We start from the raw sequence: 12,415 nt of genomic DNA, 5'->3' as shown, positions 1-12,415 counted from the left end.
CGAGCGGAGCCCGCTCCGGCGCCCGCGGCTTTGCGAAACTTCCCCAGCAGGGAGCAAGCGGGGAAGGAGAAGTTTTTGGGAAGCCCCTGTGAGCCTGCAAAGGGAGCGCGGGGCCGGCGGCTGAGGGCTTTGGTGCGTTTGGGCTCCCTGGGACCGAGCTGGGGACATTCATGACAAGCTCGGCGAGAAGAGGAGACGAGCGCTGGCTGTGCCCGAGCCTCGGCACCTGCGAGAGCCCGACCAAGTGGCTACCCCGAGCCCTGTACCCGCCGGAGGACCTCTTCTTCGGGCTTCGGCGGTGGTGAGCCCATCTGCGCAAGGTAGGCTTGCGTCAAGTGCGTCTGCTGCCTCTCCTCAAAGCCGGCGTGGCTCTGGTGTGGGAGCCGCTCTGTCGTGGGGATGTCACTGAGGGCTGTGGCTGGAAATCATGTCGGTTTTAGGTTTCGTCTGAACGAGATCTACCGTTCAGCCAGTTTCTCTGCTCCTGGCATTGGACTAAAGAACTGCTTTTTCCTGTGAATGCTAGAAAGTAGCTACAGTTCCTGGTAGCATCTTTGATTAAAAGCTGAAGTTTCCTCACATCGAAAGTGTTTTAGACATTTTTATGATTAACAGTACTGATGTTCTGGCCAGTTCACAAACTCTAGAGGATCCGGTGGGTTTTTTAATTTGAGTGGAAGCACGTATTTCTCCAGAGGGTAGTGGAACTGCTGGTTTAGGTTTTGTGTTAACATTGCAAACTAATTTGCCTATACAGTTTAGCCTGTTACTATACTTTTGAAATCACGACCAACACTGTAAGATATTGCAGCATCGGAAGTGTTGCGGCTGACTGCATATACATGTGAATACATGTTTGTAGCATGCCGATTTTTATTTTCTCTGCTTCCACAATCTCACTGTAAAAGGGTGCTGTGGGACTGAGGTCCAGAGAGGAAACCGGGCTGCCGCCCACACCGAGGAGCGCCTGGGCAGCAGTGGCATCGCATACCTGCTCCAAGCACGGTACGCTGTAGCCACACGTAGTGCCGGAGTAGCTTTGAAATACCCAGCTCAGCTACCTCTGGAGGAGCAGAGAGCTCAGCCAGGGCTGCAAAACCTACTCCAACAGTAAAGTGGCCTGCATGAGCCTTGCACAACTATGAAAGACTATTGGTACTGAGCTGGGTGTTTTTAGCTGCTGCTGCCATGGCTACAGCACTGATACCGTGGGTTAGAAAAACTGCAGCTAGACGCTTGTATGCCTAAGAGAAAAAGTGTTTTCGTTTTTGCAAGCAGTGGCGCTTTAGATATTACTTGAAGAGGCACTGGATAGCACTTCGGATCTGTCCTCCATGGGACGACGGATGAGATCCTCATCTAGTGCAACAGTGCCAAGGAGCTTAGTGATCACCGCCTCCATGGGGTACCACCCCAAACCTCTTTGTACGCCTCAAGCTACAAAGAAAGCTTTCACACCTACGGCTGCTGTTCGTTGGAATAGACAAGGCCCATGGCTACTGCTGCCACTCCTCTACAGCAGAGGCGGGAGATGATGTTGTATGCTGCAGTTTTGAATGGTAGGCCTTGAAATGTTTTGGACAAATGGTGGAAATCTCTGGCAGCTCTATAAGAAAAATCATGAGAGATCACAAATCTTAAAAGGAAATTAATGTGGTTGTGCGAAGTGGAGTCAAACCCCATTACTGTGATCAGGATTACTCAGTTCTTTGTTCTTCTCTGTCAGAAATGTCTAAGATGTAGAATGTGAAAAGAAAGTTGAGGCATCCTCTACCGAAGAGCAACACTGATAAGAAATTAATTTTGAAATTAAATGAAACACCAACAGTGAAATGAAGGAAATACATTAGCACAGTGGTTCAATACATTAGTTAGTGGTTCAGCTCCACACCACTCAGTGGGAACAATTTCACCTTCAGGTAAGGTCCTGTGAGCCCAGTTTCACCGGAGGTGTCTGACAAGGGTGAAACTGTTACCAAAGCTTGGCCCAGCTCTTTTGGGTGGTAGGGTACAGCATAGTTCTGTTGCTGTTTGCAATAATGTAGTCTGACCACAACAAAGAGCTCAGATGAGAATGTGCCCAGAAAAAGTAGATAGATAGCTTTTACAGAAAACTGCTGCCATAAATAGGCATTATTTTCTCTATTGCAGCTAGATGGAAAACGTGATGTTTTAATTTTTCACATCAGATAGTGAGATGATCATTTTCAAGCGATAGTACTGAATTGTGTGCCGTGGAAATCATCTCACTGAAAATGTTGAACTGAATGCAATTGTACCATAGAGGTGTTTAGAATTCCTCTGAAAATGGCTTCACTTGAAACATTTCAACCTTACATGTAAGGGTGACATTTCTTGGACAACTGGAATATTTTGACAGAGTCTACAGTTTCTAATTGAACCCACATAGTCACACTAGATAAATGGTGCAAGTCTCAGTTTTCAAAAAATAACAGTATAAGCTTTTGAAGATAAGATTAATATTAAGATAATGTTTTTCTCATGTTGTCATCAGTGGAGGAATTCCCCTCTAATATCCTCAATAGATTTGTTTCCTTTAACCATGCTAGGATGGAACTGGGTTTCAGATCGTATCTATCCTGCTTCTCTTCTCGGCTAAAGGGTAGATAAATTCCAGTGTGAGCTACTGCCTATAGCAGAATAACCCAAGAGGTTCCATCATGACCACACCCTGCATGAGTCATTTGTGAGGTGCTGGGGGTAGATCAGCCTTTCAATTTGCTCCTGTTAAAGGTATCCCATTTCTCCCTCTGGTTATTCTCCAAACCAGGCCTTTGCTGCCTTCTGGTGCCCTCCTGACCCTCAAGACCCACTATATTTTTTATGATGCATCCAGAAGATAACAGGTGCCCCTTTTTACCCAACAGCTCCTGGAGCAGCAGCTCTTGTTGGGGAAAACCCTTCCTTCCTAATATGTAGAAATGTTCTGGCCAGTGCGTTGTTAGGGCAGGGAGTCGTTTGCAAAAACAGAAATGCTTTCTTGCCATGTATATTCCAAGAAGGTAAGTCCCTGTAAAGGATTAGATATTACTGAACGAGGATGGAATTGTGACATTTATGACTGTCCACCTTGGCAAGTATTATTGACCTGTGCTGACGGTCACCATGTGGACGAAGTGCTTGGCCATACTTTTCCCAGAAAACTAAGAACCTGGCTTCATACAGCAGAAGACTAGGACATGCAAATACTATTTGGAGGCCAAGTAACTTGTTGTTCTTTTGTTTGATTTATCACTCATCCAATTCTATAAAAAACAAACTGAGATCCTGGGCCCATGCAGTCGATGGCAGAGTTCCCACAAGGGTGGTGTGACCAGCTCTTGCTGGCTCTGTGGCAACACTTAGCGATCAAACACTGCTTCCTGAACCATGTTAGCTTTGCGCACATTTCTTCTGTCTTGACGTAGCTCAGATCTTTCAGTTTCTTCCCACCAGGGAAATCAGAACAAAAGTAGAGAGGAAGTTATTTTCAAATTCAGAAGGAGTCCATTAGAAACAAAAGAATAAAAGATAAACAAAGACTATTGTAAAGCATTATCTGCTATTGTCTTTTGAAGAAGTTAAAGCTTTGCCAGTAGATTTTGAAATCTCTGCAGAGACGGAGTCAGGGCCACATCCTCCTGATCTGACACTGGCGAGTGCTGGTTTTGAACTGTCAGAAGTGGCATTCTGTGAGGTTAATCCACAATGCTTAAGCTGAATCACCCACCGTGAATCTAGCAACAGGTTTTACATTACCACGTTACCGTAACATCTGACCATCTGCAGTGCAAAATCAATAGCAAAGTCCCTGGTGGATATCATAGAGTTTCTGGCATTTAGTCTTTTTCAGACTCAGTCCTGCAGAGCTGAGCTTTTTTTGGATTCGGTGCCTTAAATTCTGCTTGCTTCCTTTTTGGGAGGGGAGGGCTGGTAAGATTTTATGTGGCAGAAGGGACTGCCAGAGCTGTGTCAGTTTTGCAGCAGAAAGGCTTTTTCAGGAGGTTGATGTTGCTTTATTCCCTGCCCCACAAGAAACCTCTCCAGCAGTTGGTGGTATCTCAGCTGACCCTTGCCTGACTTGCTGTGCGCACGAAGCTAGGAGGATCTTGAACCGACTATCCAGGGGCCTGCTCTGATAATAAACATGTGCGGGGTAAACTGTGTTTTGGGAATGTTACTTGGGTACCGTCAACGGCCACTGGGGAGGTGGGGAGATAAAACAAGAGAGTTTCTAACGCTTAGCTTGACTACGCTTGTGGCATCCTGAAATATTGATAGACCTGAGACCCTTTTGATCTTAAACGCCAAGATCAACCTAATCGCAAACCTCCAGCATCTAACCCTTCCCAACCAATCTTCAATGAGATGTTTGCTTCCCTACTGGAGCCTGACATAGAAAGATATATGAGCTCCAGTTTCTCACTGTCTTTGTCTCCGCTGTGCAAATGCTGATGGAGGTACGTGCCCTACAGATCGTGTTAATGAGCTTCCGGACCATTAGGCTTTATGGCCAGGACGTGGTCCTGCAAAACTTGGCTGAATCCAAGTGCAAGCCAGCTCTTTGGTAAGAAGGAACCCTGGAAAGATTCACTTTTTTCCCCACCTCCCCTGGAGGTTGTGTTGTATATGAAGCTCTGTTAGACCAGCCTTTATCTTCTGTTCAGCAATGTAACAGGCTGGGGACCAAAGCAGAAACATATGGCCAAGTACTGAGAGAGCTTTGAATTCTGACAGTGCATCCATCTCTTCCTTCGGATATATCACAAAGAAAAACTACTGAAGTGCCAGTTAAGCAGCATACAATTATTTGCACATTGACTGTCAGGATTTTTCTTTTCATTTTAAGCAAGAACCATTTTAATAGTTCAGCATTAGATATTTATAATTATCCAGGCTAGAAGGATGCATTCCTGTGACATGCTCCATTTTTCTCTCACAACTGCATACATACTCCGCTGCTTGGGAGGAGGACCGGGGAGGAAAAGAGATCTGTATACTAATAGCTGATAAATTGAGGCTTTATAGAAATTGGCTTCTGTAACTGAAAAGAAGGAGACGAAAAGGCCCTGTGCATCCAGATCACACATCTTGGAAGAGAAAAACTGGGACCGCAAAAATATGAGGAACAGACGAGATCAAAGGCTAAAAATGGCAGAATCTGTTAAACTACCTGATACTGGTTTATAGCCTGCTATAGTTAGGAACTATGAAACAGACGGCATCCTCAAACATGGGACTTAAATTTACCACTTACAACAAAAAGGAGTTTGAAATTACCATCCTAAAGTGACGTTTCTCTTCCTATCGGAATCAATAAAAAAATTTGCGATAGACCTCAAAGGAACAGAGTTTAGCTAGTGCTGAGCACAGTTTAATACCGTCCCTGCAGGGCAGTTGCAAAAGAAAAAATCCAGTCCACAACAACAACAACAAAAACCTCAAGAAAAGGCTGGGGATGTGTTCTCTTTTTGTCACTTGAGATTTTGCCATTTCTTTTCTTGGTGGGTAGCTGGTGACAGTGTGTCCCCTGAGTTTGACGCATTTGTATTTCCAAAAATAGGAGACAGTGATCCGCGGGCTGCCACCCGTCCAGTGGCCCATGACAGGGGGGCAAGCGAAACAGCACCACCTTCAGCTGGCCACCCCCTTTCTTTCTGAGTCTTTCCCACCTGCACAGCAGGCATGGCTCAATGGCTCGTGGACTTGCCTCCAAGCCACGGGAGTTTACGGGCTGGCGGGTCCGCGTGAGCCGTGCCTGGCGTGAAGTCTGGCAGTCTGAAACTGGATTCACGAAGCGTTCAGTTGTGCCGGTTGCAGGAGGGCAGTAATTTCCAAGAGAGGGGCAGAGTGCACAGCTGAGGGCAGTAACTATCTCAGCTGTCACCGTTTAATCTATCACCAAGTCTGAGTGTCAGCACCCTCTGAGAGAGACAAAAGCAGAACCGAGTATCCAAGCATTGTGGGGCGCAGATTTATTTCATTACATTCAAATACTTCCCCGTGATGAGCCTTGACTCTTTAAATTTTCCATACAGAAAAAGCATGTGCTAACATATTGCCAATTCAAGGGGTATATTTTTGTGTGCATGTGTAGATCCAGTTGGTTTCTTTGAGATGTAAAATACAAAGGAAAAAAACATTGTTCTTTCCTTGCTCTCAATTTTCAAAAATTACCAGTTCTCATAAGCAGACCAAAACAGATAACAGATGGCATTGGCTAGCAACAAGGAAACCTAGATGCAAATACAGTACGGTATATGAAGAACATCTCTGATGTGGCAGGGTTATGTTTTCTATCATGGTTTCTAACCAGTTGTGAGAAAAATCCTGCACTAGCAGTTTGTGGTATTTAATTGAATGTGAAAGGTGGAAATAATTCAGCTGGTGACCAAATGACAAAATTGGTAATAAATGAATAAATAAATAAATAAATAAATAAACCAACAAACATACAGGGGCTTGATCCACTTCCCAGTGAAGTCAACAGGAGACTCTCCAGTAATGTCAGCAGCTATTCGAATGGGACCTGCATGCCTATTTCTGATTTTCATCCAAGGTCCAGATGTACACAGGCTACGCTACAAAAGAGAAATAAAAGGTTCTTGTCCGTGAATGCTTTCCTGGCCCAAGCAAGGAGCCACTGGTTTTCACAGACGTCAGCGTCGGACGCCATGCGGGGTCACTCAGAGAAGGCAGCAGGTCCAGCATGTCAGCCACACAGATCCCAAGCAGCCCCTGAGCCCCTGCTCCCCCCAGCCTGGAGGTCTTTACAATGAACCAGGAGCCACAGCTGGGCTGAACTACAGGGGTTTGTCCGTAGCTGTGCGGTGCAGGTCTCCCAGAGCTCGTATAAGGTTGCTCTTAATTTAGCTTAGGTGGAAGTCAGACTAAACAAACAGATATCGCTGGTGTGGGTATCTCTGCATGGGGAAACACCAGGAGCACTTTGAGGAGGTAGTGCATGGTGTCCTCAGGGGTACAGCACATGGGTGAGGCACGTCCACATGTAGGTGAGACATCTGGTTGCAGTTTGATGAGCGTACACATTTTCCACTCACTCCTGCCCACAATGTCACCTCTGCCTCAGCTTTTAAATTCCAGCCTCCAGAGTAGGGAAAGACAGCACAAGTTAAAAGACACTAAAATCCCACCCGCTTCTCTTTCCACCGAGAGTGAATTTCTTCTTGTAGCGAATGGATATTAGATCCGTCCCCAGGAATGAACAACAGAGATCTGAGTAGCTGGAAAGTTGAGGTTTGATGTGTTGGTCGGGTGAGACTACAATTGCATGCTTTCCTCCTGCAGAAAAGGGTGCTCGCCAAATCTCCAGTGCAATACAGAGCACTTGCTTCTTGTGCTGCAGAGCCCTAAGATATCAGGCCTTCTATGTAAGGCAACAGACAGACAAATGCACTCAAAATGACAGAGCGATTTCTAATATTTACTCTCTTTGCCTCTACCCTCAGTGCTTGGACAGGCAGATCCATGGCAGTGAGCACAGCCTTACCTTGTTGGTAGAAGGATGTGGTTAAATGCTCGCTGTTTTTTCTAGAAAATGAGTATGTTGATGTGGTGCCAGTCAAATACTGGCAGAAATTTGAGAGACCCTGTGAAGCTCACTCATTCCTTGATGCTCCACTCGTAAGTCATGTGTCCGTCCCATGCCTTTGCTGGTAAAATACCTTTTCTCTAGCTCTTCTCCCATACAACACTGAGTCTGTGCCTATAGAGACCATCAGAGCATCAACAGTTTTCCTCATCATATGAGAAATGTTTAAAATTCAATTTTTCTTTGAAGTACTTCTTAACACTCCTTTTGCGTTCAAGTAAAGCTGTCACTGAGTTCACTGAGGTTTGCCCACGCAGGGAGCAAAGGTTCTGTCCCCTTGGGAGTACGCAAGCCATTTTCTAGTAATTTGTCTGCTAAGATGACAGATTTCCTTATTATAGCGCTGAAAACAGGAACTTTACTGTCTTCTAACAGAAATGACTTTACATATTTTATGAAGCTGAGCCAAAGGCACTGCTCTTGTTAGCTGGAGTTGGTGGCTGTTTGGTTGGTCTGGACATGAGAATTATCTACTTCCCCTTCCTCTTTTTTGTTTTTGTTAATGAAGGTTTTATACCTGACTAAAACACATAGCTATATTTTTCCCTTCAGGTCATGTTATCGGAAGCTTTGAGTTGGGGGTGGGGGTAAAAAAAGTTCACTTACTAAGTAAGATTAAAGCAATTAAAGGCTAAGGCTCATATTTAATTTTCCCTTGTAGATGCAATTTTTCATGCAGTGACAGCATCAAAACCTTTTCAAGTTTTATAGCTATTTCACATTTGGCAGAAACAACAGGAAACCATCTGTAGCAAAGCAGGATTGTTGTAAGCATAATATTCAGTAATGAAAAAAAGATTAAAAGAAAACACTGTTATCTTTACGTGAGAGCTTTGAAGGCGCAAGGAGCAGGATGCTTGCATTTGCCCATCTATCTACCAGCATCATAAAAATTTTCTAGACGAGGCAACCATGTAGAAATTGATTATTTCAGCAGAAGGAAGAAGTCCAATAGGAAATTCGACTTTTGGTTTCTTGTTGAGATTTCCATGATGACTGTAAAGATGCTTGTGCAGAGGAGGCTGTATATGACTGTTTGCTGTATATCGTGACTTACATGGCAGAACTTGTAAGCACACACACAACTTCAAACAGGCAAGTTGTCCCACAGAAGGCGAGTAAGCTACTCATGTTCTTAAGCTTTAATTCCATGCTTGAAAGCCTTTTCTGGACCAGGGAAATAAAAATAAATTGTGGGAATTCGGATGGCTCATATTGCTCTCTGTTCCCTTATGGCAAAGTGTATTTGTTCTTGCTTTGTTGTGTTTTATGTGCTGGAAAGGAGACATCCAGTCTGAAAGAGTGCATACTCATCGGTTGCGGGCGAAAAATACTTTTTGCTGAAATTTAGTTTGTTAATCGGGGTGTCACATCCCGAGGCTGCAGTTTTAGGGGTGCTCATGGTAGCCACTGAGTGCCTCTGAAGACCATGGTCAGTCCTGTAAAGTTGTTACAGTACTATAAGTATGCTCAAATTTCTGGTCATGCCAAAATACTCGTCGGTATGTCTGTTCAACAAAGGGAAAGAACCTTTTTTTCAGGTGTGCTTTAAAATTTAGCCTGGGCTCTTTTCTCAAAATACATTGAAATTTTGACTAGTGAATGAGAAACAAATCAACCCGTCTGTAATTTCTTTGTCACTGACAGTGTTTCACGTATTAATAATCAGACCTAGTTTTAAGATAGCATTTCGCTCTGCAAAAGTCAAAATATGTCAGGGAACTGCAATATCTTCTTGTTATTAATGTCTTAAATTATAGCTAGACACCCTGTTTTTCCAGTTTTCAAGGCAAGTTATGAAGGCTTTTTTTCAAGTGCTGAGCTGATGAGACATTAAAGGTTTCTTTTTCAAATAGTTTGGCTCTTGGGTTGCTCCTTTCGCTCACACCTGCCCCTTGACTTAGAAATCATCTCCGCCTCTTCAGCATCAAACACTGAATTTACATAGGCACAAAGAAGAGTGTGGAAGGCCAACAGCTCGCGCCGTCATTAAGATGGGAATGCAAGAAGAACAAAGCAGCACAATGGTAAGAGAAATATCACAATACCCTACCTTTCTGCGAGGTTGACTAACCAGGGCTTTCCCACAGGAGGGAATGGTGCTGAGGATACCGCAGGATTAGCAGATGCACGTAGGGCTGCGGGCAATGACTAAGCTGGTAACAGCGAGCGAGTTGAAGTTCTAGACATGAGTCAGGTTTTGAACTTGTTGTGGTTTGTAGCGGCTCAAAAGGCTTTGTACAGCATCACTGTACAAGTCTGCAACTGCGAAGTGATGGGCTTACTGCTGGTAGAGCCACTGTCTGCCTTGGAAGGGAATGCTTGCTTTCAGCAAAACGTTGTAGTTGAGCTCAACTCCACGCGTTGCTCACCCACGGCACAGCCTTGGGTGTGCCTCTCACTTACATGATTTTAATGCCTTTCCAAACTGCTCTGGCTTATTAATTCAGTAATTTCTTCCTAATTATACAAGCATCCCTGAAGAATTTCGGAGACGCGCATAAGAAGCGGCAAAGTTATTTCTTAAAAAATATGTGACAAAAATAAGAAAAAAGCGGTGGAATGACATATATGTGTTTACCACCTAAAGTAAGTAATTTTTTGTATGTGCGCATGGCTTTTTCTTCTGGAATTCTAAAACACAGATGCAAAGACAATGAGAGGGAAGCATGGTGTCTGGATTTGTTTTGTTTCTTCGGGACTTTCTGTTCATCCATTTTAAAACAAGTTTGGTGGAAAGACTTGAGTGAAAAGACTCGAGATGCTTCCTCGGGCCTGATGTCATGGGTGTTTTCACCATTTCTTTTAACAAACTGCTGATTTGTTTTTATTTGCCGTTGCCTGTGCCTATGACTGAACTGGACAAAAACTTAAAGAAAAGGTACAATTGCTGCATGAGCTGCCAAAACTGTATTAGTTTAATCAAAATGAATGAAAGAGAAAGGCATCTGCTTTTCCCCTTGCGAAGCCAAGTGCAAAGGCAGTGCTAACAGCTCAAGTTCTCCAGAAATACATACAGAAGCAAAGCTGCTATCTGTGGTGTTTTCCCTATCATTACTGATGCTAGCTGGATTAATTTAACAAGTGTTGCACACAGACCTTTGCTTAGCTGCATAGACACGTCCGTTTTTGCAGAACAGATGAAAATTCATAAACAGTTCTGTTTAACTTCGCAATATTTTTCATCTGGAGTTTTCACCCTTTTTTGTATATACAGATGAAACACTTTTCCTTAATCACAGAAGAGCAATTAGAGATGGGTGTGTAAAAAGTGCGTAGAATAGCAGGCACTCTCTGAATCTTTGATTCCGGAGCACTCTGAGGTGAGAAGCAGATACTTTCTGTTAGATCATCTTCATGGACTTAATCCCACGGAGGAACTTGGGTGCCTAGCAGACCTGTCACTTCACATGCTGAAGTCTAAAATTCAGATCCTAAGAAACCTTGCTTACCTGCCCCTTCACCCCAGAGGTACCTACATTCCTTAACACCCACGTTTGCATCCACTGAGTTCCTTGCATGCCTGAACGTGTACTTCTGGACATGCTTTACCTGGCCTGGGCTGTGCTGGATGAACAGACCCACACACCACGCGTAAGTTCTGCCGATGAGAATGGTCGCACTTACATTTAGCCCGTGCTTAGGGAACTCAGGTGGGAGATCTGGACTTGATGTGCTCCTTGGCCTGGGGAGGCTTTAGCTGTTTCTCCCACAACAGTGCCCCCAGGCCCAGCTCTTGTGCGTTCTGGAAGAGGTGTCTGTCCATCCCTCTTTTTTTTTTAACTGTTACATTTTCCTAGGCATAAGTGACTATCTGGACAGCAAAAGAAAAATGATGCTGCTGCCTGGTGGCTAGGGTACTTGCCAGGGCATATGGAGATGTGGGCTCCGGGGAATACTCAATATAAGATATTTAAATTTTCATCAGAGTAAGAACTGGAGCCCAGTTTCCAAACCCTGTCCCAGGTGGTGCCGCAATCGCTAGGTTTAGGAGTCATGTGGCTGAGTGAAAAAGAGAAAAAAAACTGTCTCATGCAAAGTAGAAAAGCATCAACAGGAGGGAGCCAGACAGCCCTGTGAGGGAGCCCCTGCAGCCGCACTGCCCGGCTGGGGGCTCACGGCTGTCCCCTCTCTGTGGAGCCCACCCAGCCTGTCCCCAGCCACCGGGGGGAAGGATTTCCAAACTGATGTTCAAACAAAGGAGGATGCTTTCTGCAGGCAGGCAGAGGCATTTGGCCTCGCATCGCCCCATGGATGAAGGGGTTATTAAGGGCAAAGAGATGGAGCAGCGCTAGCGCCGTGTTTTGTGAAAGAGAAGTGGCTTGTAGGAAGGGTTCCGTAGGCTGGATTTTGGGGAGAGCGTGGAGAACTGGATGGCAAAGCCTTGCCAGGTTCCTAAGCCTTGCCAGGGCCATGGCCGAGGCACATCTGCGGGCTTTTGAGGGTCTCCATTTTGAGGTCTCTCGCTCTCCCCAGGCTCTGGCTGTAGCAAGGATGCTGCCACCTCTTGTGGCTTCCACAGGGCACTGAGTCCATCACGGCACGGATCCTGTTGTGAATCTGGCCTGATCCCTGCTGAAGCAGGGAGATTCCTTAGGAAAAATGCGCTAGAGATTAGTCGAAGGTAGTTTAAATAAGGGACGGCTAACAGGCAAGTAGCTCCAGGAGCACCAGCAAGGATGAAGGTTGATTTCTGATGGATCAGTGTCTTGTGGCTGATTGCCAGCTCCAGCTGAAGCTCTCCCCACTGGGACATTTGCAAAGACCTTGCTGCCATGTGCATTTGTCACTGGCTCACAGGGC

At 45.0% G+C, this 12,415-nt stretch overlaps 1 protein-coding gene across 1 annotated transcript in view; it reads left to right on the top strand.

Annotated features, from left to right (window-relative positions):
* Positions 1-283: 283 nt before the first annotated feature.
* EDAR (ectodysplasin A receptor) overlaps positions 284-12,415 on the top strand; it is a 71,635-nt gene continuing 59,503 nt past the window's right edge. The window contains exon 1 of the mRNA XM_076328916.1: positions 284-320. The gene's annotated coding sequence lies outside the window, so the exon portion shown is untranslated. The remainder of the gene's footprint in view (positions 321-12,415) is intronic.

This window comes from Aptenodytes patagonicus, chromosome 1 (assembly GCF_965638725.1).
Source record: "Aptenodytes patagonicus chromosome 1, bAptPat1.pri.cur, whole genome shotgun sequence".
Classification (NCBI taxonomy): domain Eukaryota; kingdom Metazoa; phylum Chordata; class Aves; order Sphenisciformes; family Spheniscidae; genus Aptenodytes; species Aptenodytes patagonicus.
Note: the sequence above shows the minus strand (reverse complement) of the source record. Positions and strands in the feature narration are given on the sequence as shown.